Raw genomic sequence first — 27041 nt, 5'->3', positions numbered from 1 at the left:
ACATGAAAATCTAATCTTGGTTTAGATAGAAATTATTACAATGCCAAAAGCCCTTCCTGTTCCTACTCATCAGACATAACTCCATCAGGCAAAGTCTTTCTCATTTAGGTGATGTCCCTGTTAAAAGGTGGGCTGCTGTTCCCAAGCCTATTACTTCCAGGAACCCAAGACTCATATGAAGCCGTGAGAGAACTTCTGGATGGACCATTACACTCTTGGCCTTTCTTCTCCTTCCTCATCATCGCTACCTCCCATTATGTCTTTTTTTTTTTTAAGATTTATTTATTTTATATTTGATAGTCAGAGTTATACAGAGAGGAGAGGCAGAGAGAGAGAGAGAGGGAGGGAGGTCTTCCATCCGCTGGTTCACTCCCTAATGGCTACAATGACCAGAGCTGTGCCAATCCAAAGCCAGGAGCCAGGAACTTCTTTGGGTCTCCCACATGGGCGCAGGGGCCCAAGGACTTGGACCATCTTCTTACTGCTTTCCGAGGCCATAGCAGAGAGCCGGATCAGAAGAGGAGCAGCCAGGACTGGAACCAGCACCCATATGGGATGCCTGCTTCAGGCCAGGGCGTTAACCCACTGCGCCACAGCGTCGGACCCCCCCCCCCCATTATGTCTTTATTATTCAGTGTAAATGCTTCACCCACGCGAAGTGACTTTTTCTCATGCTTTCCACATAATCTTACCTTAATCCTACTTCTAAAACTTGATTTGTGCTCTTCCCCCCAGTTTATGTGCACTTCTCTGCTTTTTTGTTCATCAGAATCTGTTTTAGTGGCAGGAGTTTGGCCTAGCAGTTAAATGATGGTTAAACCATCTGCTTGCCTGAGTTCGAGTCGTGTCTCCACTCTTGATTCCAGCTTCCTGCCAATGTACATCCAGGAAGCAACAGGTGATGGTTCAAAGGTGCTCACCACCCACATGATTTGTTTTTAAACTATAAGTGTGAGGATATAGAGATAGATAAAAAGTTATAGACATTATAGTCACACAAGAAATTACTGCATTATATAAAAATATGCATGGAACAGACAACTCAAGGAAAAAAGCTTAGTAGTATGCTCATTTAGTGAGAATTATGTGTGGTGCTTATTTCATTTTCTATATGCAATATATTCTCTACATTTTTCATAATGCACTTTATTGTAGTAAAATATGTATAACTTAAAATTTTCCATTTTCAGTGTACAGTTCAGTGTCATTAGTGCATGTATTTGCTGTGCCATCATCACCATCTTCCCATACAGAAACTCTTTGTCTATTGGATAATAATAACACTCTGTTTTCCCTTTTCTGGAAACCACTGTTCTACTTTCTGTCTTTATGAATTTGACTTCTCTAGATACCTTTGTAAATTGAATTATGTGTTTGTCCTTTTGTGACTGGCTTATTTTACTTTGCACAACATCTTTAAAGTTCATCCACATTGTGGCATCTGTCAGAATGTCCTTCCTTTTCAAGACTGAATAATATTTCATTGTGTCTGTGAATCACATTTTATATCTATTCGTCCTTTGGTGGGCACTTGAGCTTCTTCCACTTTGGGGTCACACTGAATAATATTGCTGCGAATGTGCCTTACAAAGTTCCTACTTTTAATTCTTTGGGGAATATATGGAGTGGAATTGCTAGGTCATATGATAATTCTGTGTTTAATTTTTTTTAGCAACTACCATATTGTTTTCCTCAGCAGCTACTCAAGGAATACACACAGGTTTCAAATTCTCTACATCATCACCAATATTTGTTTTCTGATTTTTTTATAAAAGTCATCCCGCTGAGTTTAGGTGGCTACCTTATGTGCTTTTGGTTTCCATTTCCCTAATAATAAGTGATGTTGATCCATAACTCCTTTAGAGAAATTCCATTCAAGTCCTTTGCACATTTTTAATAAGGATATTTGATGTTTTGTTGTTGAGTTTTATAATGCATTTGTTTTGCTTACATTTGTGTGTATAACTTTATTTTTAATGATAATAAAAAGAACATAACATAAAATTTACCCTTTTTACTCTTTTCATATGTGCAGCTCAGTAGCGTTAAGGATTTTCATATTGTTATGCAACAGACCTCCAGAATTCTTTAATCTTGCAAAACTTGAACTCTGTACTCATTAGACATAACTCCCCATTTCTGTCTTCCCTCAATTGCCTTCCTACTCTCTGCCTATAGGAAATTGACTAATTTCTTCATGTAAACAGTAACATACAGTTTTTTCTTTTTATTTATTACTTTATAGTTATTTTATTTCACTTAGAATAATGTCTTCAAGTTCATTCACATTGGCAGGATTTCCTTCCCTTTTCAGGTTAAATACTTTATTGTGTATATTGATTTTATATTTATTTTTTATTTATAAATTGTAAATTCCTGCCATCAAGATGAATCTCTGGCCAGTGCCGCGGCTCACTAGGCTAATCCTCTGCCTGTGGCGACGGCACACCGGGTTCTAGTCCCGGTTGGGGCACCAGATTCTGTCCCGGTTGCTCCTCTTCCAGGCCAGCTCTCTGCTGTGGCCCGGGAGTATAGTGGAGGATGGCCCAAGTCCTTGGGCCCTGCACCCGCATGGGAGACCAGGAGAAGCACCTGACTCCCAGCTTCGGATCAGCGCGGTGCGCCAGCCGCAGCGTGCTGGCCATGGTGGCCATTGTGGGGTGAACCAACAGTAAAGGAAGACCTTTCTCTCTGTCTCTCTCTCTCTCACTGTCCACTCTGCCTGTCAAAAACAAACAAACAAAAAAATAAGATGAATCTCATACTGGCTTTTCCCTATTTCAACAACATAAATCCCCCATTTTTATGCCAGGCCTTTTGACATAGAATTTATTCAATGTCATAGATTAATAGTGAGGTTTTTTTTCATTTTATATGTTATTTTTTAAGCAACATTCCAATTTTTTTTACCTAAAAACCTTTTATTTAAAGTATACAAACTTCATGCATTTCATATATACAAATTTAGAACCATGGTGATTCTTCCCATCCTACCCTCCCTCCCATCCACTCTCCAACCCTTCTTCCTCCTCCCTCTCCTATTCCAATTCTTATTTTCTTACAAAGATCTATTTTCAATTAATTTTATACACATAAGATTAACCCTACACTAAGTGAAGAATTCAACAAATAGTACAAAGAAAAAAAAATGACTGTTCCTTAACAGTCATGACACGGGATTTTCAAAATCATCCCATCTCAAAGTGTCCATTTCACTTCTATAGATTACCTTTTAGGTACTCTATTAGTTACCACAGATCAGGGAGAACATATGGTATTTATCTTTTTGGGACTGGCTTATTTCACTAAGTATAATGGTTTCCAGCTGCATCCATTTTGTTGCAAACGATAGGGTTTCACTTTTTTTTTTTTTTTTTTTACCGCTTAGTAGTATTCCGTAGTTTATATATACCATAATTTCTTTATCCAGTCATCAGTTGATGGACACCTGGTTTGATTCCATTTCTTAGCTACTGTGAACTGAGCTACATAGTAGTGAGTTCTTTAAACATCACTTTGAAACCTAAGCAGGAGCACTAGGTCAATTGATTGAATAAGGAAGCAAAGCAATCAGTGGCCAAGCTGGCAGTGAGGCAAACCTATGATGATTCTTGAAGAGGTTGGACTTCTGTCCTCTGGAAGATCTTTTTGACTTAAAAACTCTTGAAATCAGAAGCATCCTCAGAATTGCAAAATTCTTCAGACAAGATGTTAAAGCCCTAGCGGGAAAGGTCCTAATACAGTTACCTTGCCCTGTGTTCTTGAGAACTCTGCTGCTCAACACGGGTGCAGACCCATGGTCCTGGACCCTCCTTGGAACTTTCCAACCTAGATGGCTTGTCAGGTTTCAGAAAGAACAAAATTATCTTAAGTAGAAAGAAAAGAAATGGGCAGGCAACTTGGCCAGAGTTCACAGTTGGCCTGCTAACAGCCCTGGCAGAAGGAAACGCAATTGAGGTAGAAGGCTTCAAGCACATTCCAAGGATACTCGCTCCACAGACCACAGTTGACCAGAGAAGCCTGTGGCTCCCACTCCCTGAGCCAACACCAGCCACACTCTCGTTCCACTCCTTCCCTTCCCTCTACTCCTGACAGAGGAACGGAACAACAAACCAGCCTCTTTGATCAGGATTCACAGAGACACATAGGTTACAGAGCTCACACAAACTGAAGTGAGTTAAAGCTTCCAGGAGGGGAATCAATGGAAGTGTGCTATTTGTTATCGGCTCCAGAAGCATCTTACAGCACAATTATACACAAATTGATTGACGATTTTTTTTTTTTTACACAGGGCAATGTGATGGTTAATAGTGTGCATCAGCTTGGACAGACTGTGGAACCCAGGCATTTGGCCAAACATCAACCTAAATGTTACCCTAAAGGATTTTTTAAATTAAGATTAACGTTTAGGGCTGGTGTTGTGGCACAGCAGAAAAGCCACTGCCTGCTACACTGGCATCTCATATGGGTACCAGTTCCAATCCTGGCTGCTCCACTTCTGATACAGCTCCCTGCTAATGGTGTGGGAGAAGCAGCAGAGGATGGATTAAGTACTTGGGCCCCTGCCACCCACATGGGAGACCTAGATGAAACCCCTGACTCCTGGCTTTGGTCTGGCCCAGCCCTGGCCATTGAGGCCATTTGGGGAGTGAACCAGCACATGGAAGATCTCTCTCTCTCTCCCCTTCCCCCCTCTCCTTCTGTCTCTCTAACCCTGAATTTCAAACAAATATATAAATCCTTATAAAAAAAGATAACATTTAAATTAGTAAACTTTGAGTAAGACAGAATGCCCTTCATAATGTGGGTGAGCCTTATACAGTTGGTTGAAATCCTTGAGGAAAATAAGATGGCGGTCCCAGGGGAAGGAAGAACTCTGCAATGTCAGCTCCTTCCTGGGTCTCCAGCTGCTGCGGACCCTGCAGATTTTGGACTTGCAAACCTTCAAAACTGAGTGTTTCTTTCTTGATTCTCCTCTCCTCTCCTCCCCTCCCCTCTCCTCTCCTCTCCTCTCCTCTCCTCTCCTCTCCTCTCCTCTCCTCTCCTCCCCTCCCCTCCCCTCTCCTCTCCTCTCCTCTCCTCTCCTCCCCTCCCCTCCCCTCCCCTCCCCTTCTCTTCTCTTCTCTTTCCTTACTTCCCTTCCTCCCTGTCTCTCCTCCCTCTCCCCATATCCACACACACACACACACACACACCCTATTGGTTCTGTTTCACTGGAGAACCCTGAGAGATGCAGATAAGAAAGGCAGGTCACTTTTTTTGCTATGGTTATTCTAAATTATTTTTCCTAATTAGATATCAGCAGCTTGAGGGCAGGATCCAGTCTGAGGTTTTTCTCTGCTCCTTACAGAATCTAGGAACATAGCTTATATATATTAGATATTCCATATATGCTTGACTACTCATCTTGAATAAAGAGAGAGTCAAATGATGACTTCATATTATCAAATTTAACTTTGCTGGGCAGGGATTTGTTGAGACTAAAGTTAACTGCTGAGCACAACAAGCCCACAACAAAAAGCAGCTTAATTAAGTTCCTGCTTCTTGTGTGCTATTCTTTTGGGACACCGAGCCCTGTTAATGTAGACTAGAGCTTCCTTAAGAATACAGCCGCAGCGGCCATTGGAGGGTGAACCAACAGCAAAGGAAGACCTCTCTCTCTCACTGTCCACTCTGCCTGTCAAAAAAAAAAAAAAAAAAAAAGAATACAGATCCTCTGTCCTAAGGTTTACTCTTTAGGTCTCTGCACAGACAGGGGAACAGAGCGTCTTCCTCAGCTTCAGGTGGGGAGAAGCACTTTGCCACCACCACCTGCCTGTGCACATTGTGGGGAGCCTGTGTGATTTGCTGGAGTCTCCCTCCCTTAGTAACCATGCTGCTCCAGGAGTGCTCACAATTTCTGGGAAGCTGAGACCTCAACACAGCAAAATTTTTTGGTGTACAGTAGTGCTTAATAATTCCCTCTTGAAAAATAAATTAGTTGGGACAAGCTGATGCTAGGGTGCAAATCTTGTCACTTACCTTTGTCCCATCTGTGTACTGTTATAACTGAAACACCCAGAGAGAGAGAGAGAGAGAGAGAGAGAGAGAGAGAGAGAGTTAGATACAAGATCTTTCAATTGCTTCAAAGACACTGGAGAAACATGTTTGAATATCAGTGACAGAGGAGAGGAGATGGAGAGTGCATTGAAAAAGGAAGCAGAGACAGAGGGTTCTTATACTGTATAAGAGTAAAGAGATCTATCTCTGTATATAATGTATACATTTATATATAAATTATTAGTATAGTGTTTTAATCTTGTAGTTATACATTCTGAAGTGTTTTGTTTTGATAAGTAATTTTAGTGGGATTCAGATATTGAAAAATTTTTTAAATAAGGTAAACTGGTACTTTTAATAAAAGCTGAAAACCTGCACATTGCAGGACTGTCTGGTGAGTTGGACACCATTAAACCATCAGCACTCACTGCTCCTGGTCCCCTGACAAAAACCCAAATAAACAGGCTTTTCCTAGTTTCCTAGTTATCTTCTAGAGCCCCTGCTCAGCTAGACCAGGGCTTCATAACTGTGTAAAAGCTTGTTTTCCAATTTTGGAGGTTTTTTTAAACGTTTATTTAATAAATTTAAATTTCCAGAGTACAACTTTTGAATTATCATGGCTTTTTTTTTTTTTTTTTTTTGACAGGCAGAGTGGACAGTGAGAGAGAGAGACAGAGAGAAAGGTCTTCCTTTGCCGTTGGTTCACCCTCCAATGGCCGCCGCGGCTGGTACACCACACTGATCCGAAGCTGGGAGCCAGGTGCTTCTCCTGGTTTCCCATGCGGGTGCAGGGCCCAAGGACTTGGGCCATCCTCCACTGCACTCTTGGGCCACAGCAGAGAACTGGCCTGGAAGAGGGGCAACCGGGACAGAATCCAGCGCCCCGACCAGGACTAGAACCCGGTGTGCTGGCACTGCGAGGCGGAGGATTAGCCTAATGAACCGCGGCACCGGCCAAATTATCATGGCTTTTTCCCCCCATAACCTCCCACCCACCTGCAAACATCCCATCTCCCACTCTCTCTCCCATCCCATTCAAATCAATGTTCATTTTCAATTATCTTTATACACAAAAGAAGATCAATTTAGTATATACTAAGTAAAGATTTCAACAGTTTGCACCCACACAGAAACACAAAGTATAAAGTACTGTTTGAGTACTAGTTATGCCATTAATTCACATAGTACAACACATTAAGGACAAAGATCCTACATGGGGAGTAAGTGCACAGTGACTCCTGTTGTTGATTTAACAATTGACACTCTTATCTATGACGTCAGTAATCACCCAAGGCTCTTGTTATGAACTGCCAAGGCTATGGAAGCCTCTTGAGTTCACCAACTCCAATCATATTTAGACAAGCCCATAGTCAAAGTGGAAGTTTTCTCCTACCTTCGGAGAAAGGTACCTCCTTCTTTGATGGCCCGTTCCTTCCACTGGGATCTCACAGAAATCTTTCATATAGTTTTTTCGTTTTTTTTTGTTGTTGTTGTTGTTGTTGTTTTCTGCCAGAGTGTCCATGCCTGAAATACTCTCATGGGTTTTTTAGCCAGATCTGAATGCCTTAAGGGCTGATTCTGAGGCCAGAGTGCTGTTTAGGACATCTGCATTTTATGAGTCTCCTGTGCAATCTGCTTCCCATGTTGGATCATTCTCTCCTTTTTAATTCTATAAGTATTAGCAGACACTAGTGTTGTTTATGTGATCCCTTTGATCCTCAGACCTATCAGTATGATCAACTGTGAACTGAAATGGATCACTTTGACTAGTGAGATAGCATTGGTACATGCCACCTTGATGGGATTGAATTGGAATCCCATGACAGGTTTCTAACTCTACCGTTAGGAGTAAGTCTGAGCATGTGCCAAACTGTACATCAACTCCTTCTCTTATTCCCACTCTTATATTTTTTGTTTGTATTTTTTTTTGTTGTTGTTATTTGACAGAGTTAGACAGTGAGAGAGAGACAGAGAGAAAGGTCTTTTTTCTGTTGGTTCACCCCCCAAATGGCCACTGCAGCCAGCGCTGCGCCAATCCGAAGCCAGGAGCCTGGTGCTTCCTCTTGGTTTCCCATGCAGGTGCAGGCCCCCCAAGCACTTGGGCCATCCTCCACTGTCTTCCCGGGCCACAGCAGAGAGCTGGACTGTAAGAGGAGCAGCCAGGGCTAGAACCCCGCACCCATATGGGATGCCGGCTCCACAGGCAGAGGATTAGCCAAGTGAGCCACAGTGCCCACCCCTCTTATATTTAACAGGGATCACTTTTCAGTTAAATTTAAACACCTAAGAATCATTGTGTGTTAATTAAAGAGTTCAACCAATAGTATTAAGTAGAACAAAAAAATATTAAAAGGAATAAAGTAGTAAGTTGTTCCTGAACAGTCAGGACAAGGGCTGATCAAGTCATTGTTTCTCATAGTGTCCATTTCACTTCAACGGGTTTCCTTTTAGGTGCTCAGTTAGTTGTCACTGATCAGGGAGAGCATATGACATTTGTTCCTTTGGGACTGGCTTATTTCACTCAGCATGTTTTCTAGATTCCTCCATTTTGTTGTAAATGACTGGATTTCATTTTTTTTTACTGCTGTATAGTATTCTATAGAGTACATATCCCGTAATTTCTTATCCATTCTACTGTTGATGGTGGAGGTTTTTTTTTTTAAGATTTATTTATTTATTTGAAAGGCAGTTATGAAGAGAGGGAGACAGAGAGAGGTTTTCCATTTGCTGGTTCATTTCCAAAAGACTGCAACAACCAGGGCTGAGCCAGGCTGAAGCCAGGAAGCAGCAGTTTCATCCAGGTCTCCCATGTGGGTGGCAAGACCCCAAGAACTTAGGCCATCTCCAATGCTTTCCCAGGCCACAGCAGGGAGCTGGATCAGAAGTGGAGAAGCAGGGACTCAGCTGACACCCAATGGTGTGCCAGTGTTACGGGCAGTGGCTTTACCTGCTATGCCAGAACACCAGAACCCACAATTTTTGTTTCGTCTTCTACAGTTTGGGAGATTGTGTAAATGAATATAGCTGTAATACAGAATCTCATGGATTACTTGATGAAAAATGTTTAAAATATGAATTTTCCAGATTTTATCACATCTTAGCCTTTTGGCTAAGATCAAGTGAGGAATTTTTCAGATTTAATTTTCATTACTACTATAAGTAGTAAAACTATTAAACTTGTAGCCTTCTGATCCTCCACAATCACCCTGGGATTGTCTTCAGGTACACTAATAGTTTCCCACCTTATCCTCAGTAGAGCTCAGCTTACCAAAGGATGAATGGACAAGTAAGTCTTAAAAGTATGTCTTGAAGCAATACTTTTTTCAAATGCAGTCTGCAAGCACTTGTGGGTGTGTCATACTAATCAATTGGCCAATTAAGAAAAAATAGAAGAATAGAATAGGCAAGACACATTTTTTTCTTTTCAACTTTTATTTAATAAATATAAATTTCCAAAGTACAACTTTTGAATTATAGCAGCTTTCCCTCCCATAACCTCCATTCCACCCGCAACTATCCCATCTCCTACTCCCTCTCCCATCCCATTCTTCATCATGATTCATTTTCAATTATCTTTATATACAGAAGATCAACTTAGTATACTAAGTAAAGATTTCAACAGACTGCACCCACACAGACACACAAAGTATAGAGTACTGTTTGAGTAGTAGTTTCACCATTAATTCTCATAGTACAACACAGTAAGAGCAGAGGTCCTACATGGGGGGCAGGTGCACAGTGATTCCTGCTGTTGATTTAGCAATTGACACTCTTATTTATGACATCAGTAATCACCCAAGGCTCTTGTCATGAGCTTCCAAGGCCATGGAAGCCTCTTGAGTTCACCAACTCCGATCTTATTTAGACAAGGCCATAGTCAAAGTGAAAGTTCTCTCCTCCCTTCAAAGAAAGGTACCTCCTTCTTTGATGGCCCATTCTTTCTGCTGGGATCTCACTCACAGAGATCTTTCATTTAGGTCATTTTTTTTTTTTTTTTTTTTTTTTGCCAAAGTGTCTTGGCTTTCCATGCCTGAAATACTCTCATGGGCTTTTTAGCCAGATCTGAATGCCTTAAGGGCTGATTCTGAGGCCAGAGTGCTGTTCAGGGCTTTTGCCATTCTATGAGTCTGCTGTGTATCCCGCTTCCCATGTTGGATCATTCTCTCCCTTTTTTATTCTATCAGTTAGTATTAGCAGACATTAGTCTTGTTTATGTGATTCCTTTGATCCTCAGACCTATCATTATGATCAATTGTGAACAGAAATTGATCACTTGGACTAGTGAGATGGCATTGGTACATGCCACCTTGATGGGTTTGAATTGGAATCCCCTGGCATGTTTCTAACTCTACCAGTAGGGGTAAGTCCGAGGGAGCATGTGCCGAACTGTACATCTCCTCCCTCTCTTATTCTCACTCTTAAATTTAACAGGGATCACTTTTCAGTTAAAATTAAACACCAAAAATAATTGTGTGTTAATTGAAGAGTTCAACCAATGGAATTAAGTGGAACAAAAAAAAAATACTAAAAGGAATAAAATAGTAAGTTGTTCCTTGACAGTCAGGAGAAGGGCTGATCATTTGCAACAAAATGGAGGAATCTGGAAAACATCATGCTGAGTGAAATAAACCAGTCCCAAAGGGACAAATATCATATGTTCTCCCTGATGGGTGATAACTAACTGAGCACTTAAAAGGAAACCTGTTGAAGTGAAATGGATACTATGAGAAACAATGACACATTTAATTTTTTATGAAACTTGTTTCAGAGATACACCAACAAAAATGTCATAGATATATTTTTTGTGTATATATATATGTTTTGTTATGTATATTTGATGTATACTTTTATGTATGTGCACTCTGATAGTAATCAGATTGTACAATATGCTTCTACAGGAGCCATGCAAAAGATATATTAAGCACTGATTTAAAAGACTTAATCTAAACTAAAGGAAGCCTCATAGAATGAAAAGAACTTCCACATCTGAAAATAGTCAGAGGAGACTTCAAAAGCCTGTGGAAACTGGAATTAAAAGATAACTTTAAGGGCAGGTGTTTGGGCACATTGGTTAAGTTGCTACTTGATTTGCCCACATCCCATATCAGAGTACCTGGGCTTGAGTCCCAACTCCTCCACTTCTGATTCAGCTTCCTGCTGATGCACACACTGGGAGGCAACAGAAGATGGCCAAAGTGCTTGGGTTCCTGCCATCCATGCAAGAGACCTAAATGGAGTTTCTGGCTCCTAACTTCAGCCTGGGCCCAGGTCTAGCTCCTGCAGACATTTGAGAAGTAAATCAGTGAATGGAAGATCTCTGTCTCTCTGTCTCTCCCTCTCTCTTGGACATTTTACTTTTCAAATAAATAAATCCTCTTATATGATAGAGATAAATGTATTTGTTACAAAAAATTTTGAAATGTGTGTCTAGGTGTTCCCTAATATGTATTTTCTGTGAACTCTTTGAAGGCTTTGCATAGAAAGTACTGTTACAAGCTTGTCAACAACTTACTCCAGAGTTCTTGTCAGTGACCAGAACCTGGCTCCTGCTCTGGGTCAAAGATAAAGCCTGAAGTCTGGATGGAGAAGGGCAAGCTCAAGGCCACCCTCTGCAGAACTCCCCAGAGAAGCTGCCATGGGTACAGTAGAACCTGGGACAGCTGTGAGGTGCTGAAGGGGGCTGATGTGGAGCTGAGGCTACTTTCATCAGCTCAGGAATTGATAAGGACTCCAACCTGGATGTCAGAATTTCCTACCTGGAAGAGCACAGACTAGAACAGAGGCAGGACTCTATGGGACATCTGAGCCAGGGGACAGGCTCGTATTCAATTCTTGAATCCCAGTTGATATTACAGAGGGATTTTAGTTCAGTTTTGGGGAAAAAATCTTTAACCTGCATATCTTGTATTTGAATGAGAGTAAACTGATCAAAAACTGGGAGAAAAAGCAGTATTACTGTTTTGCAGTCTGATACCTGGACAATATGTTTATCTCTTCTTTTTTGTTTGCCTTCATTTTTCATGTTTTCTAAAAAGTGTACCACTTGATTAGTCCAACATTCTTCCCCCATCTTTCACATCTCCCCATTACATATTTGCTATAATTTGTAGTGATGACTTTTTTTTTTTTTTTTTTTTTTTTTTTTTTTTGCAAAATAGCATTTGACAGTTGTACCTGAGTTAAAGTACAACATATGTTTATTACCAAGCTATTCTTTCTTTGGAGAATTTTTTATTATTATTGTTACATAATTGATTCTAATGGCTCCAATAAGAACTCCGAGATCAGTGCTTTGTTGTTGCCATATTTTCCTGCAGCTCTGTAGTTCAAAAAGAAAACGCAAAGAAATCATCTCATTTTTTTCTCCATGAAGTTTAAAACTAATACTCTGATCATTTATCAAAATAACATTCAATGAAATCATATCTTTATGTGAAGGAAGACAAGGTGAAAAGGGTAAATTTCGTTAAATACAATGGTATTTAACTCGTCTTAAACTCTGCATTTTCATTTTTTGCAAGACGCTTGCTTCATCCTGCTCTGGAAAACCATATTGCATTGCTTTACCTACAGTGGCAAACATTAATCAAATTCACCATTATTATTAAGGCCTGATTAAACGCCCACATCCTCACACAACAATATGCTGACTTCTCTGTGTATTTAATCCTGGAATTTTTTTCCTTTACTTTTTTACACATGAAAGACCATTTACATGAAACACGTTAAAAAATAAATATCATCTTTGGACAGAACCTCCCTAGCTGCAAGCACAGTTGGCAGAAGGTAGCTGGCACTCTTACTAAAAGCAATAATTTTAATTTTATATAAATGTGTAAATATGCACTACTGAAATAAAAACCTGAAGAGCTACATCTGTGTTAATTTCTTTGGTAGAATTTCTTTAAGAACAGATTGAACTTGTGAAATTCTGTAATTTGGATATGGTGCCCATTTTCTGCAAATGTAGGTATCTTCACTTCATTCTGGATCTCTTTAGAAAACTAAGCTCTAGGGGTTGGCACCGTGGCGTACTGGGTTAATCGCCTGTGGCGCCAACATCCCATATGGGTGCCAGGTTCTAGTCCCAGTTGCTCCTCTTCCAGTCCAGCTCTCTGCTGTGGCCCAGGGAAAGCAGTGGAGGATGGCCCAAGTCCTTGGGCCCTGCACCCGCATGGGAGACCAGGAGGAAGCATCCGGCTCCAGGCTTCAGATAGGCGTAGCTCTGGCCATTGCAGCCATTTGGGGGGTGAACTATTGGATAGAAGACCTTTCTCTCTGTCTCTCTCTCTCACTGTCTATAACTCTACCTGTCAAATAAATAAATAAAAAAAAAACTAAGCTCTAAATGACTGTTTACCCCTTGGATATATTTTTTGTTTTGAGAGCAAGGAACCTTCTTTATTTAATATTCTTTTCCTGTCACTGGAATGTGTCGGTAGTGCAACATATTAAGTGCTCATGGGGTAGAATATGTGTGCAACAGGATATTTTGTAAATATCCTGTGGCCACCAAATTTTAGGAGAGCTCTGTGTGGTTTTCTGCCACTGGATCTTCAAGAAGGAGTGATCAAAGACAATATTTCCTTTTAGGGGCGAATAATTGGCTGTGTTGGTTGACCAAGTGGTAACAAGTGAGATTTCTAATGTGACTCCACAACATTAAAGGGCTGTAAAATTTGGCACATGTCAATTAAAATGTTTTGACCAGGAGATTTAAGCCATTCTAATTGTCAGTTTTTTCCTCCAAAACTTTTTCATTGTAACTAAATACATTGTCATAATTTGCTTTGAATACAATTAAGGAAATGGTATTTCTCTTTCAGAATATAATCTCATCCTTCTGACTACCGTTCATTCATTGGTTATTTCTTTCTCTTTTTTTTATCTCCTGCCACCTGCAATCTCTTTTAAAACACAATTGGAAATGAATATTGTATAATTTTTTTCTTTTAAAAAAAGTTGTTTTATTCATTACCAGTTGCAAAATGTTGTCAATTGTTGTATTTATTAACTCCATAAATTTGAGCAAGGTGAAGGAGAAAAAAAAACAAACCTTTTTTACATAATATTACATAACAGCTGTTCTGATAACTGTTTGATTGAGTATGATGATTCAAAGTTTTAAAGAAAAGTATTTTATTTGAATTTCAATTATCCCTAATTTTTCTCCATAACATGTTCATATAATTGAATACTGGTTCTAAATCTTCCTCCGAACATTACATGTTCCTTCCAAAATTTCATCAAGCGATTGTCTTTTGAACACCAAGAATGAAAATATAAAGATGTTAACAACTTAAAACATCTGTGATAGTTTTATTTGGGTAAAGAGCTCATTCTTAACTTTTGTTTTTGTAAGTTTCTGCATTTTCAAGTTGTCTTTAAGGTGTATGTTCATCCACTCGATTCAGCTAATATTAGTTGAGTGTCCACATGGAGCCACATAACATGATGGCTAATGGGAACAAGAAGAGGAAAACACATACAAGTGCTAGAAATTTCACCATACAAAATTAAAAACTGAGATCAACAGCTTCCAAAAAATGATGTGTAACCGAGACAAGACTAAGCTTTTCCTTTTAAGATGAAAGAGCTTATTAGCATGTTTAAATACTGAAGGAAAGACACTAAAGAACAGAGAAGGCTGTAAGATACAGGAGAAAGAGGGGTGGAGTCCCTGTGGAGTGTGCTTAGATTAGAGCTGGTATTGCTCCTTTATCTAAACGTGACCAAAGGCAGAGAGATGCAATGGTGTTGGGTAAATTTTCAGGGTTAGTGTTAGAGAGTTTTTCAAGTAAGCGGTAATTTGTCAGCCAGAATAAGTAAACAGGCAAATGTTCAAAACATCTGCTGGGAGAATGGAAGGGAGCCCTGGCAAGGAAAACAAGAGCTTGCCCCATAGAATCAAGAGTCCAATGCAGTCAAGAGCCCTATATTTATTATATACATTTATATCAAGATCCATCTGCACAGCTGAGTGGTTTTCTCAGAAGCTCTCCAAAGTTTTACTTATATAACAGAAATAAATAAACTCAAAAATTTTTAAATACTCCACATAGTCTGAAACCAAAAGTAGAATCAAATAGGCTTTAAGCCAAAACAACCAAGTGTAGGCTTCAGAAATGAAACAGAGAATGGCAAATACTATCATTACCTCTATATTCTAGATTTTCTCTTCGGATACTGAATTTAAAAGCAGGTTTCCATGAGTGAACTTTCCAGAAGATAGCTTGCTGCCCTCTTGACCAGTGGTTCCCAAACCTAAATCTGCATCAGAATCACCTGGACAGCTGTTAAAACCCAGACTGCTGGGCCTACCACCAGTTACGGGTTCTGTGAGCCTGGGTTGGGACCAGAGAATGCACAAGTCTAACAAGTTCCCTGGTGCTGCTGAGGCTGCAGGGCAGGCTACTGTATCCTGAGAGTGATGGTTCTGAGTAGAACTCTGTAATGCCAGTCCTGGCGTCTGCAGTGGCTGATGTCACAGCAAGTGCCTCTGCTTGGATCAGTTTCTCATTCATTGCTGATTTTCCCAGGACCTCACAGTGCCTGGCACATCATTGCAGTCAATAAGTGTTTTGAGGAAGGAAGGCAAGCTATTTGTTTACTTTTTATTAATTTTATTCAAGAGAGAGAAAGAGAACTCCCGTCTACTGGTTCACTTCACAGCTGGGAGGTAGGAACTCAATTCAGGACAATTCAGGTCTTCCACCTGGGAAGCAGGAACACAACTACTTGAGCCATCATCTCCAACCTCCCACATGCACATTACTGAGAGGCTGGAATCAGGATCCCATGCATTCAGATGTGAGGTGCAGGCTTGCTAACTGGCAGCTTCATGGCTTGCCTAAATGTCCATCCCAGATAGTACTTATTAAATGTCCTCTATGAAGGGGACAGGCTCATTTTCTCTACCAATGTAGACAGGAATTGCTGCATACACAAAAATCGTAATGCGTTGATGCATCTTTGTGCCAAAAGGAGAAAATACTGAACTAAATAGCATTCACTTTAGAAAATGATCTTAAGGGCTGTATAAAGATTTTAAAAAGTCACAATTCACTGAAAGGTAAATCTTTGAAAAGTAGAAAATAACAGAAATATGAGTGTATTGTTAAAAATTCTTAGAAAGTGGAATTAAAATAAAAGTTTGTTTTTATGGAAAAAATGAAAGTCATGCATAGTTTTCTCGTATTACACCTTTGGCGGGAACTTTTTGAAGACCCTTGTATGTTATTTGCTCCTTTGCTCCTGTAAACTAGGCATTTACTATCATAATCCTCATTGTGTGTATAGGGACCAGCAGAACCAGGACAAGCACAGACTCTCAATTCTTATGAGGCCCCACTGACCTGCATCTCCCCAAGTCCTCGTTTCAGGTTTCTCTCCACACCTGAGTCACTCAGCACGTAGGACCAGTAAATTCATCTTTCTTTTGCAGAGTTCTCTTCCTCAGTCTCTGGTTCACCTTCATTCCTGGCTTCCCTTCTGTGTCGCTGGCTGCTTCTGCTCGGAACCCTTGCTTTCTCCTTCTGCTTCCTTGGAGCCTGGACATTGAATGCCCCAGGCAGCTCAGTTCCTAACTGCCTTCACTTCTGCCTGTCAATGATCTCATCTAGTCTTACTCGAATAGCATCAGTGTACCGACCTCCCCCAGATCTTTGATCTCCAGCTCCAGCTTCCCCTCTCAGCTCCCTACTCATTCATCTATTTTCCAGCATCTCTGCTGGAATATGCAGTAAGCATCTCGGATGGAACAGGTCTGAAATGGATCCTCACTTGCCTCAAATCCACATCTCTCCCATGTTTCCCACCTATATTGATATCACCATAATAGATCAGTTGCACAGGTCAAAAATGCAGGCATCATCTTGGAGTGCTTTTCTATGCTGACTTTCCACAACCTCCTTTGTTCTGTTTCTGCTCCAAAAGTGCTTCTGGATGGACCTCTTTGCACCATCTTATTTGCTGCAGCCTCATGTGAGAGCACCTGCTATCATGCCCTAGTCTATGACAACAGCTTCATACCTCACCTCTCAGTTCCCACTGTCCGCTCCCATGGTCTATTCTCCACCGAGCAGCTGGAGTGATTTTGTTGTGAGGTGAATAGATCATAACAGTTTTCAGATTATAACCTGCTAAAGGCTCCCCTCACCAAATAGAACTAAACCTGAACTTCTTACCGTGGACTGCAGGGTGTGATTTCCTTGCCCGCAGCTCCTACTACCTCCCCACGTACCCATGTCCATGACATTTCAGTCACTCCGGCCCTCCTTCTCCCTCCTGAATATAACAAAGTTTCCCTGCCTCTGAGCTTTCACCCCTTGTAGTTGCTGTTCCCTTTGCCTGCAGTGCTATTCCCCAGCCACCCTATCATCTTCTATTCCATTTTTATTTCTTTCAGAACACATGTTATTTATCATAATTATTCATGTAGTTGTATGCTTAAAATTTGTCTGAATCTGACAATGGCATTGCTAAGACCAAGGCAGCAGGGATTTTATCTTTTTCATAGCTGGGTCTCTGTTATCTAGAACAATAGTTGTGTAATCAGGCAGAAAACCTGACAGTCCTTCAAATACCAATGAAAATACATAGACAATAGTTTGAGCTACAGGGAGTTTATTTGAATTGCACAAGTCAGGAGGGAGGTGATTTTAAATAATGAAATAAATTTGACCCCCCCAAGTAAAGGAGAGGTACAAGTTTTACAGAATTCAGTTTTAGAAGAGTCATGGTCATTATGTTTGGGGAAAGTTCTGGGAAGGGTTATGCATATTTTTAAAGGGGCAAACACACATGCCCATTAAGTGATTAAGGATGTTACATGCAATCCATGAATTATATGCACAATATTGAATTCATTATATTGAGGGGGGAGGCTTTCTATGTCAGAAAGGTGACAGTGAGGGTAAAAAGGAGGGTTGGATCATCACTTGTGCCAGTTCCTCAGACTGGCTACAGATGGTTAGAGGTTTTTTGCAACATGATAGGAAGTATGCTGAATTGGGTCCAATCAGCTGTTTCACCTCCATCTGCAAGAACACCTGATCTCAGTTTATGTTTAGTCAAGGTGAGGTTATTTTTTTTCCAAGGAGTGTGGGGTGTCAACTGGAATATCACACAAACACATCAACACATTGTAGAGGTGAATTATAAATTTATTGCTCTTTCTATACTGCCATTTCGATACCTTTTAGATGATATTTCATAATTTGATCCAATATCTGATTAATGGATTGTCTTAATCAATGATAAATTCGTACATAGAGATCTCTTCTCCTTGAATCCCAAAAGTCATCTTTCAAAAACCAGCAGCTTGAACGGCTCAACAGGAAACACAAGCCATTGCCTTTATGCTGTCCCTAATTTTGAATCCACTCCATAGATTGTTTCTAACTCCACATAAGCTCCTTCTGGCTATTGATTTTTTCAGAATTTTAGAAACAAAATCAACTTTTATGCTAGGCCTCCAGAATATTCTTGATGGCCTTCAACTTGAGAATAAGCAGAAGTTTCCATAGTGACCTGAAGCCCAGCTCAGATGTTTGTGACAGTGACTTATGCTTTGGAGCATTGTTCAACATTGTGTGCCTCAATTTAGACCAAAAAAAAAAAGATTCATATCTCCAGCTGATTACAAGAGAGCTTTTCCTTGTTTAAATTATATTACTATAACATTAAAACAATAGGAATCTCCCTTTGGCCAGGTGCATAAGATTTGAAATGCTCTTGTACTCTGACTTCAATTTGGAATATGAATTTATTACATTCCCTACCATGTTTAAGCCCTGAGAAAAGCTTTACCTTCTAGATGGAGCCAGAGTGGCAAAGCAGACCTAAAATTCAAACTAGAGCCAATCAGCCACTTGCTGACTAGAGGTTACTCATGCGCTCTGCTAGGCTCTCTGGGTCCTTGGAGAAACCACATTGTGGACCTTTTCCGGGCATGTTCCTGTTTCAGCTGCCAAGATAAGCAGCCTCCAGAAGTCTCATTTGCCACCCGAGCCATGAATGAACTGTGAACTGTGGTCAGTTTAAAAAAATCAACCAATCAGGACTGAGCTTTCCTGCAAGCTTGCATCCTTTATTTGAATGGCAAATCAGAATGGGAAGACAGCTGCTCCCTTTGTTCCTTTGGAGTGCACTTTATTGCCTAGCAGAGGCTGTGCCCTAGTTTACAAGCTGATTCCTGAAATAAAATCTCCCATTTATCCTAACTTTTTTTTCTGATGAACCTTCATTGGCACGTAGTTAGTTCCGTCTCTAGTAGAATCTTTTATAAGCAGTCATGAATAAGAGCAGGTTTTGTTCATCCCAATCAAAACCAAGGGCAACTCAATTTTTTCACCAATTTGTACTTTCTTCTCATATTTATGCACCACCTCTTAAAAACCATTTACTGATAAAAGCTTCCACTGGGAAAAACATACCTTGTATTCTAGTAATTCCCAAATCACTAGTGTATTGACAGTTACTATTGGCACTGAGGAAGCAACTTTAATTGGACAAGTATTTCTCCAAGTTCAATCCCATACCTTCACTACATTAGGCCTTGACATTTAAACATTGATCTAGGTTCCTTTTGCAAATGCTCCCTTTTCGTCATTGGCCCACTCTTAAATGGTGAATTTCCTAAAACAGCAGCATTGAGACCTCTCCTATGCCATATGCCCCCTGAGTCATATAAATTCTGCTAAAGAAATATACTCTAGTTTGCCTTTTCCTTTCCATTTTCTATTCACTTTACCATGTTTTAGAATGTAACTTTTGCCACTTTTTTGTATTTCATGATGAGATTGAAAAATGGATGGTAGTCTATACACATATTCGAGTCATCCTCCTCACCTACACCTACTAATTTTATCTTGTGAATGACTACTATAGACATGTAGGGCAGAACTGTCCAACAGCTCAGTAGTATATCCAACTTGAGCCACATAGGCAATTATAAATTTTATGGTAGTCACATTTTAGAAATAAAAGCAAACAAGTGAAATTAAGATGATAGTGAAGTCAATACACCTGAACTATTAATGTCTGAAAGTGTAATTCATGTGAAAAACTGTTCAGATTTGTGACATTTATTTCTATTTGTACAGTTTTCTAGTCAAGAGCTCAGCAGCCACATGTATCTAGTTTCTGTGCTATTGAATAGCCTAGGCATAAGGGGGTGATCTGGAAAGAGGCTTACAGTAGAGGTCCTACAGAAGGGTGTACCCAATGTACTCAGTGAGAGATATGGGCATAGATTAAGGGACTGATAATACAAATAAAGAATCAATCCATAACCACACTGAAACTATGAAGGAGCTATATGTAGAGAATTTACAAAGCTGATAGGTTCCATTAAGCATAAAACCACATTAAAGAAAAAACCATAGCCCAAAATGCACAAAAGAGAATAAACCTTCAAAGTTGAAGGAAAATAAACACACACATCAGGTACTAAGAAACTGAGGGATATGCTCTGACACCATACAAGAAAGGGCCATAAAGTAAGTGTGTCTGTAATTAAGATACGGCCGTTAGAAAAGGAAGGTAGGTTGGGCACATCTTCCTGTCACGCATGCGAGCCCAGGCAATTGTGATACTTCCTTCAGGCTAATGATCCAAGGACTGTTCTCTAAATGAATGGAAAGTCCTTCTGCTTCTTTGTCTTTACAAGAAGTAGAGTGGAACCTGGGATGGAATGAGGGGGCTCTTAAAGCTGGTTTTGACCCTGCATTAAGTCTCATGTGGGGACTCACGAGGTTCCAGCTAAGGAAAAATCCGCTCTTCCGTGCCCCAGACAGAGCCATCTCCCCTGTCCTGCTTTTCTACAGTGATAGAAGGCAGACTGCAGACATCAGAATAGGCATGAATAGAAAAGCCAACAAGATTTCTTATTTGAATTGAGGAAATCAGTCAGCAATCCAGTTTTTCAATGTATATGAACAGATAACCAAGAATCACTAAACTTTGAAAGAAAACCAACACCTTCAAAGAGAAGCATCAAATTCAACAAACTGAAGAACTAAACTACCCCAAGGAAATGTTAACGGTAGAATAAAGCAAAGAAAACTTTAAATCAAGTATAGTAATAATATAAATGTAATTATTATCCTCACATATTTAACAAAATAAGAAGTCACTTTTTAAAATTTCTTAGAGACAAATATTCTCAGTCAAAATCAGACAGTTTGAAAGAGGGAAAGGAGAATTCAGTAGAGAAAGAAGTGGGATTGAAAGCAGACTTAAGGAAAAAAAAAAAAACCACAAAACAAAACAACGAGACACAGCAATTGGAGAAGGAAGAGGTAGAAGCTCTCAGAGGCAGGGATGGAGGGTTTTCTGCAAAGTGTCATAAAGTCCAGTTACAAGTGACCCAAATGATGCAAGCATCTGTTGTTGCTCACCGCACAGGAGAGAGGCCTAAGGTGGTTTCTTCCATCTTTCCTTTCTGAGTCTCCTGGCGGTGTGGGGTGTAGCCTCTTTGTCTTGTTCCCCTTGGGGGACTCAGGAGGACCCTGTAGTTCTCCATAAGAGGAGCTACGAGAAGCTTATACCTGTTCCCTAGGTCTCATTTGCTGCAACACTCACTGGCCAGAGAAACTGCATTTCCCATTTGGCGAGACTGAAAGGTCAACCAGGAAACTGATGAGGACTAGCTACACCTGAAGCACAAGGCACCTGGACACTGAACCAAAAGCAACCAAAAGAATAGGGCGTGGGTATGCAGCAGGTGCCTGGGGGGAGCAACAGCAGAGTGCCAAGGACTGAACTTAGAGCAGTGCTTCTCAGGGTGAAACCCCAGATCCACAGCATCAGCATCAGCTGCGAGCTTACCTGAAATGCAGACTCTCTGGCTGCACCCCAGAACCCTGAAACCAGAAACTGTGGAGGCGGGGCCCACCCAGCAATTTGAGTTTTCACAAGCCCTCCCTCCACAGGCACTATGAAGTTTAAGAACTGCTGGCCAAACCCAGCTGTGCTCTATTAAGGGTCAGAGGAGACAAATCCACAAAGGAGAAGCAAAGGGAGAGCAAGTGGCAGCTGGGAAAGCAATCAGGGCCAGGTGGAGACAGTCATCAACAACATCAAATGAATAAGAAGGTCGCACATTTTGTTTAAAGAGCTTAGCTTGGAAAATAGAGAACTGGAGCTTAACAGTTACTATTCAAGGGAGGACTGTGCATGGTTAAAGGTAGAGAAAAACAAACCAATGGGAAGTAAAGATACTGGAAAAAAAGTAATTCTCAGGGGAGGATTTTCCTGAGAGCTGTGAAGGAAGAGACATTACAGCCTCCCTCTCCAGTGCATTCATGACTCAACACTTGAGCACTTGAAATGAGGCTCATCAGAAGTGCAATATGCTGTAGGTGAAAAAAAAAAAATGCACACAGGATTCCAAGCTGTAGAATTAAAAGTGAGGATGTAAAATAATCTATTAATAATTTCATATTGTTCACATATTGAAATAATTCTTTTTGATATGTTGGGCTAAAATATATTAAACATTAACTCCACCTCTTATTTTTTACTTTTTAAAGTGGAACTATTAGAAGATGTTCAGTTATACTGTGGCTCCATTATGTTTCTGATGAAGAGCACTGGTCAAGAGCACGTGGAAGTCTAATACAAAAATACTTCAGGGTCCGGCACTGTGGCTCACTTGGTTAATCCTCCGCCTGCAGCACCGGCATCCCATATGGGCGCCCGGTTCTAGCCTGGTTGCTCCTCTTCCAGGCCAGCTCTCTGCTGTGGCCCGGGAGTGCAGTGGAGGATGGCCCAGGTCCTTGGGCCCTGCACCCGCGTGGGAGACCAGGAGGAATGACCTGGCTCCTGGCTTCAGATCCGCACAGCGCACCAGCCATAGCGGCCATTTGGGGGGTGAACCAACAGAAGGCCAACCTTTCTCTCTCTCTCTCTCTCTCTCTCTCTCTCTCTCTCTCACTGTCTAACTCTGTCAAATTAAAAAAAAAAAAACTTCAAAAAGTTTATAGGAAATTGAATTAAAACATAAGTTTGGGGGGGTAAAAAAGTTTTTGAAGCTGATGCTCAATTTTTCTCATCAGAGTCCACATTTCCATGAGACGTTTGAAGACCCCTTTGAAGGTTTGGAGAAAAACTGGGTGAAATAAGAGTTTTGATATATCAGATAAAAGGAAAACACCATGTATAATTGTTTAAAGATTCTCATCCTATTAAAATTCTCCTATTCAATTCTCTCCTATTGAAAAGACAATTGTAAAGGTGCAGAAGCCAGCCTATAAAGGACCAACTTAAAACTGACAAGGAAGAGTCGAGTTCATGATTTGTTGGTAGAATTTCAACCATCTTTAAGCATAAATGCTTGATGGCTACAAGAAGAAAAGTGACCAGACATTACCCTTTGTGGTTTGGTTTTGAACATGAAAGGGAAAAGGTCACGACAAAATAAGAGAGTGAAAGTCCTCCTTGTGGTTTTAGAGACAGTCTATTCCAGAAATGCATCCAATGTCTCAGCATAGTACTTGCTTAGAAAGCTCCTGGTACCAATGACTAAACATAAGATGGGCCTTAACATAGGCTATGGTTACCTGTGGGCACCTGCTGCTCAAGTCTTCCCCTCAAGCTTGCAGACAACACAGGTGAGAGAAAAAATGCTGTAAACTGCATCCTAGTTTAAAATTATGACTTCTTAAATAACACAAAGCCTGCCACAAAAGCATTTTTCCTAAAGAGAATTCAACTACCTGAGGCCTTCAGTTTCTCAGATTGTGAAATCTTAATTGCCTCGTAGCAACCGTCATTTCTTCTCCTGGCCTAACCTAAGAACTTGACTTGGCTGGAAGATTTCTGGTTTATCCTGTCGTGTTTCTTTGCTTCTCCTGATTTAAATTCTGTCTTAACAATTATACAAGGGTACTTCAAAAAGTTTGTGGAAAACAGAATAAAAAGATACTTTTATTTGGTACAAAATTTTTTAAATCCGTGCACAGTTTTACATAATACACATTTTTCATAAACTTTCTGAAGACCTTTCTTATGCATACATAAAAAGTTTTCCACCCGAAAAGCTTATCTTTTAATTCCATTTTCTACAGACCTTTTGGAGACCATGTATTAAAATTCCAGCTATGCTACAAAACTGCCTCTACTGTCCTTTTATTACTCATCATGCATAACCACTTCTTTATTGTATTTGTTGCTTTAAAAAATGTGGGCTGGGAAAGAATGTAAAAATGGTCCCACTGGAGTGTGTACCTCTATCAAATACAGACTTTTATATCCCCATACTGGGTTCTACATAATTTAATATGAAAGAGAGATGAATGACTTGGATAACAAGGAAGAAATGTCTTTGATTTCTATGAAGTATGCGTTTAAGTACTTTGCTTAAGATGGCAAAAGCTTTAACAGAGGTTGAAATGTTTTAGAAAGTGATATCTATTACACAGCAGGATGACTATAGGTAATGAAAATGTACTCTGTATTTCAAAATAGGAATTTGTTTTTATTACAAAGAAATGATAAATTTTGAGGATACGTTTACCCTAATTTGAACATCACACAATATATCCATGCGTTCAAATACCACATGGAACCGCATAAATATGTTCAAGTTGTGTCAATTTAAAAAATTAAAAGTAAATAAAAATAATATCATTTTGAGGCAGGAAATGATAAATACTTACTAAATAGAAAGTAATTGGCAGTATGGATGTTTGCCAAAAGGTAAAGTTTTAAAAATAGCTGTGACATGTGTAAAATCTACCTGGTTAATCAGTCATTTAGAATGTAAATATATTAATTTTCCGTTGCTGCTGTAGCAAATTATCACAAACATGTTTAAAAACATAACATATTTAGAAACATAAATTTATTTATGAAATTAAAATAGTTTATTTTGGTGTGAAAATTCTTAAAGCAACGCAGAAGAGGAAAGAAATGTCAAGGAAATGCATATTATGAAAAACTATGTAAAGATTTCAAAAAAGTTCACATCAAAATAGGCTTATCTATTAATTCCATTTTCCACAAACTTTTTGAAATCATCTTATATAGTTTTTACCAAATTTAAAGCACTACTTCTAAATTCTCAACAGGGACTCAAGTTACACATACGTTAGGCTGGCTTGCATTGTCCCACAGCTCTCTAGGAATTCCTTTTTTTTTTTCCTGTTTGTTTCATCTTGGAAAGTTTCTGTTTCTATGCTTCAATTTGCTAATCTTTTCTTTTGTCATGTCTAATCTGCCATTCATTCCATCTGGTGTATTTACCATCTAACACGCCTTAGTTTTTCTCTAAATGTTCAACTTGAGTCTCTCTCTTTTTTTTTTTAACTTGAGTCTTTTTTAACTTTCTGTATCTAACTTAACTTTGTGATTGAGGCTAGACATTGTGAATTTCACCTTGTTGGATACTGGATATTTTGTATTCCTATAAAAATTCCTATGTTTTGTTCTGATACAGCTAAATTACTTGGCGAGAGCCTCATCTTTTTGAATCTTGCTTTTACGATTTGTTAGATGAGTCCAGGGCATGCTCCATGTAAATCAAGATATTCTAGATATTCTGAATATCCAAATTTCTTCCTGAAGCAAGATATCCATGAGTTCTGAGCCTAAGGAGTCATGAATTCGAGTTCTTCCAGTCAGCCTGGGAGGAATAGGCGCTATTCCTGGTCCTGTATGAGCACCAGGCAGTGTTCGCTTGTCTTTTCTGATGGTGCTTTTCCCCAGCCTTGGGTAGTTTCTTGACATGCATGCGCTGGTCAGATTCTCTGCAGGTCTCCGAAAGCTCTCGTCTCCCTGTGCTCTGTCCTGACAAACCAGAACCTCTCATCTCTGTCTCCTGAACTCTGGATCTGGCTTTCCTCTCCTAGCACCACAGCCCAGAAACCTTCTGACTAAATGTTAGACTCACCTCATTAGCTTCTTATCTCTCAGGGAGCATTGTCCTGGAAGTCCAGTGCTTTGAAAACAATTCATTTCCCCATTTTGTCTGGTGTCATTGATTGTCTCAGGAAGGAGCTAAGTCTGGCCCCTTGAGACACCATTTTAAGCAGAAGTCCCTCTTCCTTCAGCAATTATGGAGCCTTTGAGAAGCCCTTAATCTCATGTTCATCATTATCTGCATAGCTTCCTTCACATGTTTCTTACAGCTAATTCCAAAATTTTCCACTTATTGGAGCATAATGTTGTAGCACTTTACTGATAAGTCAATAACTTTCTGCTTTGAAAACCATTAAATGTGACTAGAACTTTCTGGAGTGAAGTCATTCTATTATTTGACTCATTAGTAAAAATATTGTGTAACTTTTATTCTAGTGTGTTCTCTGTTTGATCCTTCAGTCATCCTATTAGTCATCTTCAGATGTGTCAATTAAAAGAAAATCTGCCCGCACCACTTCACATCAAAAATCCCGTTTTGACAATTTGATATCAGGGGTTTCTGAAGTCTCCCTGCAGGGCCTTTTATTTCTGTCCCTTGGGTAGCATCAAGTTAATATAGTTCTAATTTATCATGAAAGCAGAAATGGTTTTGAGATAACATCTTTTTAGTAAGATGTTTTCATTTTAACAGTTATTTCATCTTTTAGTTTCTGAAGTTTTTATCTTTTTCATATTTGATCATTCCCTTTCTTAAAATAAAACATTTATTCATTTGTAAATGATAAAAAATGAGTATAGCTTTCATGTATTGAGAAATAAAAAATAAATATAAATATTTTCCTGGTATTAAGAGCAAAGATAAAGTGTTATCCTATGTGAATAATGATAAAATAGTTTTCCTTCCTCAGTACAAGCTGACAGTAATGGAGGTAAAAAGCTCCATGCAAAAACCCTCTTTTGCAACAATGTCATTCAAGCTGTGGAGTCTCTCCACCATTTTTTTCCATCTTACTGGACCCTCATTTAGAGAGGACATTAAAACTCTGTGTGTGTGTGTGTGTGTGTGTGTGTGTTAAGATTTATTTACTTATTTGAGAGGCAGAGTTACAGAGAGGTGGAGACAGAGGGAAGGAGGGAGA

At 39.8% G+C, this 27041-nt stretch overlaps 1 protein-coding gene and 1 pseudogene across 12 annotated transcripts in view; both read left to right on the top strand.

The window, feature by feature from the left end:
- DLGAP1 (DLG associated protein 1) overlaps nt 1–27041 on the top strand; it is a 1071624-nt gene that overhangs the window by 549515 nt on the left and 495068 nt on the right. The gene's annotated exons all lie outside the window — the stretch shown is intronic.
- Nucleotides 9129–9227, top strand: LOC127492513 (U2 spliceosomal RNA; annotated as a pseudogene).

The sequence above is a fragment of the Oryctolagus cuniculus genome, chromosome 10 (genome assembly GCF_964237555.1).
Source record: "Oryctolagus cuniculus chromosome 10, mOryCun1.1, whole genome shotgun sequence".
NCBI classification, from domain to species: domain Eukaryota; kingdom Metazoa; phylum Chordata; class Mammalia; order Lagomorpha; family Leporidae; genus Oryctolagus; species Oryctolagus cuniculus.
Note: the sequence above shows the minus strand (reverse complement) of the source record. Positions and strands in the feature narration are given on the sequence as shown.